Below are 5725 nucleotides of genomic sequence, written 5' to 3'. Positions count from 1 at the left end.
GAGTTAGGGCCCTTCTGACCGCAACAACCAGAGCCGAAGTGCAGCCATCCATACAAACACAGCCTGCTGTTGTGGCCCTTTCCTCTCAGCAACCTTCTTCATCTCGGCCTTCTAAACGCGCCCGATCTACATCGACCGAACAGCAACTTGTCGATGAGGTTTAATCCATCCCCCAAAGTCCTCAACCTACCCAACCAGAGCAAACTGACCGAGCAGAATCTTCCAAATGGGCTCCGAAGTTAACCTTCAACGACCGAGATATCGAAGATTCTGATTCGGTTGTTGCTCAAAAAGATCATCAATTGGCCTTTAACCTGGCAAAAAGTGTGTGCCTCCCCAAGGACATGGAGCACCACCTAAAGCAATTGAACACCGAAATGAAGTCAATTCGGTCTACATCGAAGTCTATGATTTTGGTAAGTAGCTCTGCCCGTTTTTTCTGTCTAAATTTTCCAACTTTTACTTCGGCTCAAGAGAAGTCTTCGTTTTGTCAGGCCTTACAGAAGAACAACATTACTTACAAGAAAGTCCAAGAACTTAGAAAAACCACAAGGCAGGCAATGGCGGAAGCCGAGGCAAAGGTGGCCGAGCTAGAAGAAGCTGAAAAGAAACTGGCCGAGATGCAAGCAGAGAATGGCCGACTTGCCGATCTGGTTAATTGGGCTGAAGCGGAGAAGCAGAAAGCTGCCATCGCTATGAAAGACAAGTATATGCGGGAGTTGGTGAAGCTTGAGAAGAGAAAAGACACCGAAATAACTCAACTAAAAAAGAGCGCGGAGGGAGCCGAAAAGGAGGGGTACAAGCAGGGTTACAAGAAGGCAGAAGACGCCTATGTCAAACAGTGCGACGCTGCCAAGGAGCTGTTCTTCAAGTGCGGCTGGAGGGTGGCTGTTGAGAAGCTCGGTCATGATCAACAGACCGAGGTCTTCAACCCTCCAGCTTACTTTATACCGAAGTCCCTTGCGGAGTATGCGGATGCCTTGCAACAAGGATTTCTGGAAGACTCAGATTCTGATGACTCCTCTGCTTCTGAAGACATTCCGGTTGTTAGTGCAGACCCATCACTTCGGTTGGAGCCCATGGCAGAGGACCTACCTATTGATCAGCCAAGTGACACCGTGGTTCCAACCGAAACCATCCTGGCAACCGAGAGCGAACTTCCTCTTGAAACCGGTCTCCAAGTTGATGGTGATGCGGCTTTTGACGCCGAAATTGAAGAACTTTTTTCCTGATTTTTTCTCCTTTTTTGTTACCTTTTCTTTGTAACCGGGCTATGTTCCTCTTGTAGTTGCTTTTCAATGAATGAAAATTTTGTTGGACTCTTATTCCGGTTCTGATATGTATGCCTGTACTTCGTAATGCCTTCTAATACTCCAACTTCTATTTCGGTTTTTACTTGTTAAACTATGCTTACCAGCCAACCACTCCTTAGCCGACATAATTACTGCGGCTGAGGAGTACACAGATTTTTGGTTAATCCAGCCAACCACTTCTTCAGTCATACCCTTACTTCGGCTGAAGAGTAATAAGAGCTGGTTTTATTCTAGCCAACCATTCTTCAGCCGTAACCTTACGTCGGCTGAAGGGTAACAAGTGTTGGTTTATTCCAGCCAACCACTCTGTAGCCATACCCTTACTTCGGCTGGAGAGTGAAAAGAGTTGGTTTATTCCAGCCAACCATTCTTCAGCGATTCCCTTACTTCGGCTGAAGAGTAACAAGTGTTGGTTTATTCCAGCCAACCACTCTGCAGCCATACCTTTACTTCGGCTGGAGAGTGAAAAGAGTTGGTTTATTCCAGCCAACCATTCTTTAGCCATTCCTTTACTTCGGCTGGAGAGTAACAAGTGTTAGTTTATTCCAGCCAACCACTCTTCATCCATACCCTTACTTCGGCTGAAGAGTAACAAGAGTTGGTTCATTCCAGCCAACCACTCTTCAGCCATACCCTTACTTCGGCTGAAGAGTAACAAGAGTTGGTTCATTCCAGCCAACCTCTAAGTTAGCTTTTCCAGATAACTTAGAACAATGTTTGGTTATTCCGACCAAAACGTCCTGTAGCCTGGATCCTTATCCTGGGCTTAGGATGGGTGTTGGTTTAATCCAGCCAACCTCTAAGTTAGTTTTTCCAGCTAACTTAGAATAATGTTTGGTTATTCCGACCAAAACGTCCTGCAGCCTGGATCCTTATCGTGGGCTTAGGATGGGTGTTGGTTTAATCCAGCCAACCTCTAAGTTAGTTTTTCCAGCTAACTTAGAATAATGTTTGGTTATTCCGACCAAAACGTCCTGCAGCCTGGATCCTTATCCTGGGCTTAGGAAGGGTGTTGGTTTAATCCAGCCAACCTCTAAGTTAGTTTTTCCCGCTAACTTAGAACAATGTTTGGTTATTTTGACCAAACGTCCTGCAGCCTGGATCCTTATCCTGGGCTTAGGAAGGGTGTTGGTTTCATCCAGCCAACTTAGAATAGAATGCTATCAATATACCTAATCTTTACTAAAGCTAACTTTTACAAAGAACAACTTGTGCTGAAAAGAATTGCTTGTTTTATTGAAGAAAGAAAAAATTACATATGCTTGAAAAAGAAAAGCTAAAAGTAAAATAACTTGAGGTTGGCCGTATTCCATGGCCTAGGGATTGCCTTGCCATCCTTGTCTTCTAGGTGGTATGCCCCTTTGCCTGCTAACCCAACCACCTTGTAAGGACCTTCCCAGTTTGGCCCTAACTTTCCATCTCCTGGGATTAAGGTGTTTCCCATCACTTTGCACAGTACCCAATCGCCGATCTTGAATTGCCTTGGATGTACCTTTTTGTTGTATTTTTTGATTAACTCTCGTTGGTATGTGGCGATGTGAACCAGTGCTCTTTCTCTTCTTTCTTCTGCAAGGTCGAGTTCTAAAGCTATGGCTTCGCCATTTAAGTCAGGATCAAAATTTTCGCTTCGAATTGTGGGGAGGCCAACTTCTAGTGGGATTACTGCTTCCATTCCGTAGGCTAAGAAAAATGGTGTTTCTCCTGTTGATCGCCGAGGTGTGGTGCGGTAAGCCCATAAAACATGAGGAAGTTCATCCGCCCACTTGCCTTTTGCCTTTTCTAGCCTTTTCTTTAGTCCATCCAGGACGACTTTATTTGATGCTTTTGCTTGAGGATATGCCGGTGTAGAATTGTAGAACTCTATCTTGTACTCTTCACAAAAGCTTCTGAAGATTCTGCCGTCGAACTGAGTACCATTGTCTGAGATCAGTGCTTTTGGTATGCCAAACCGAGTGATAATATTTTGCCAAACGAATTTCTTCACATCTTTTTCTTTGATTGATGCCAATGCTTCCGCTTCCACCCATTTGGTGAAGTAGTCTGTTGCTGCGATAAAGAACTTCCTGCCACCAGGTGCTGTTGGAAGTGGTCCTACTATGTCCAAGCCCCACATTGCGAAAGGCCATGGGCTAGTCAATGGTAGGAGTTCTCTGGCTGGTTGATGTATTTGATGTGCGAATTTCTGGCATTTTTCACACTTCTTCACATATTTCTCTGAGTCTGCCTGCATGTATGGCCACCAATAACCTTATGAAATGGCCCTGTAAGCTAACGACCTTCCCCCTTGATGGCTTCCGCATACTCCTTCGTGTATTTCGAACAAGAACGCTTCTACTTTGCTGGGATGAATGCACTTTAGGTAAGGCCCTAAGAATGACTTCTTGTATAATGCCCAAGATGGAGATAGCCAAAATCGCTGCGACTTTGCCCTTATTCTGTTAGCCTCTTTTTTCTCTTCTGGTAGGATGCCGTCTTTTAGGAACAGGATGATGGGATCCATCCAAGAGGGGCCTAGTTCTGCGCAACATACCTCTTCTGCTTCGGGGTCTTCTATGCTTGGTCTTGGTAAGTAGTCGATGAGCAATGGATGAGGGGTAGATGCATCTGCCATCGAGGCAAAGCCTGCTAGTTCGTCTGCTCTGCTGTTTTCCTCCCTGCCAATTTGTTCTATCCTTACTACATCGAATTTCTTGATCTCTGTTCTGACCAGCTCTTGGTATTTGGCCATTCTGTCATCCTTTGCTTCGTAATCGCCAGAAATTTGGTTTACTATCAGCAGAGAGTCGCTGTATACCATTAGTTCGGTGGCCTTCATGTAGTATGCTGATTTGAGTCCTGCCAGAAGCACTTCATACTCTGCTTCGTTGTTGGATGCTGGGAAGCCAAGGTTGATTGCTTGCTCTACAACCAGGCCGTCTGGACAGATGAGGACTATGCCAAGTCCTGCACCATGCCGGTTGGATGCTCCATCCACAAAGAGCTTCCACATCTCTCCAATGAACAACTTCCAGCAAGTGGAAGCATCAGATGATGTTGTGGGGTCAAGAGTGGTGTTTTCTTCCATGTCCATGCTTGCAGTCTGCCCCTCGCCATCTGATTGAACTGTTGGTGAGCCTTTGTTTGTCTCTTCCTTGTTGTCCTTAGTATGGTCTGCCTTGGTGCTTGATTGACTACCCTCTACTAGGGGTTGCGCTATTCCGGCGCCAACTTCCGTCCCTAGTTCGGTTGTGTCAGTTAGGTCGACTGGGCAGATATGATGACTTCCAGGAGTAAACTCTGCGACGAAGTCTGCCAAAGATTGGGCTTTTATTGCGGTCTTGGGTTGGAACTTGATGTCGAATTGTCCCAACTCTACTGCCCACTTTAAGATTCGCCCAGAAAAGTTCGCCCTTTCAAACAAAGCTTTTAGTGGAAAAGCTGTGAGGACGACTATGGTGTGGGCATGAAAGTAGTGTGCCAATTTTCTGGATGCCATCATCAATGCTAATGCTAGTTTCTCTAAGGGCAAGTACCTTGTTTCGGCTCCCAACAATGTCTTGCTGACATAAAAGATGGGCAAGTGTTGTATTCCTTCTGCACGAACCAACACTGCGCTAACTGCGTGCTGAGAGATTGCCAGGTATAAAAAGAGTTCTTCACCAGGTACTGGAGTAACGAGTAGTGGTGGGGAAGACATGTACTCCTTCAAGCTTTCCAGAGCTTGGTCGCATTCTTCATCCCACTCAAACTTGGCTTTTAAAGCTTGGAAGAATGGTCGTAGTCTGTCTGATGACCTGCTTATGAACCGGTTGAGCGCAGCCGCCATACCAGTGAGATGCTGCACTTCTTTGACTGAGTTTGGTCTCTCCAACTCCTGGATTGCTTTAATCTGAGAGGGGTCTACTTCTATGCCCCGGTTGGTCACAAGGAAGCCCAAAAATTTGCCAGATCCAACTCCGAATGCGCATTTGGACGCATTGAGGCGCAACTTGTGTTTCTTCAAGATCTGGAACATCTCGCCTAGGTCTTTAAGATGGTCATTTTCATCCTTGCTTTTGACCACCATGTCGTCGATGTAAGCCTCCATTGTTCTGCCTACCAATGGTTCGAACATCTTGGTGACCATCCGTTGGAATGTCGCCCCTGCGTTCTTTAGGCCAAAGGGCATGACCTTGTAGCAATATAATCCCCTTGGTGTTATGAAGGATGTGACCTCTTGGTCTGGTTCATGCATGGCGATCTGGTGGTAGCCTCTGTATGCATCCAGAAAGCTAAGTCGGTTATGCCCTGCCGTTAGGTCCACCAGTTGATCTATCCTTGGTAGAGGAAAGCTGTCTTTTGGGCACGCCTTGTTGACCGTTTTGTAGTCGACGCAGACACGCCATTTACCATTCTTTTTTGGCACTACGACTGTGTTGGAGATCCATCTTGGG

The sequence above is a fragment of the Camellia sinensis genome, chromosome 9, assembly GCF_055761805.1.
Source record: "Camellia sinensis isolate YWXY chromosome 9, ASM5576180v1, whole genome shotgun sequence".
Taxonomy (NCBI): Eukaryota; Viridiplantae; Streptophyta; class Magnoliopsida; order Ericales; family Theaceae; genus Camellia; species Camellia sinensis.
The sequence above is the reverse complement of the archived record's forward strand: the minus strand, read 5'-3'. Positions refer to the sequence as shown.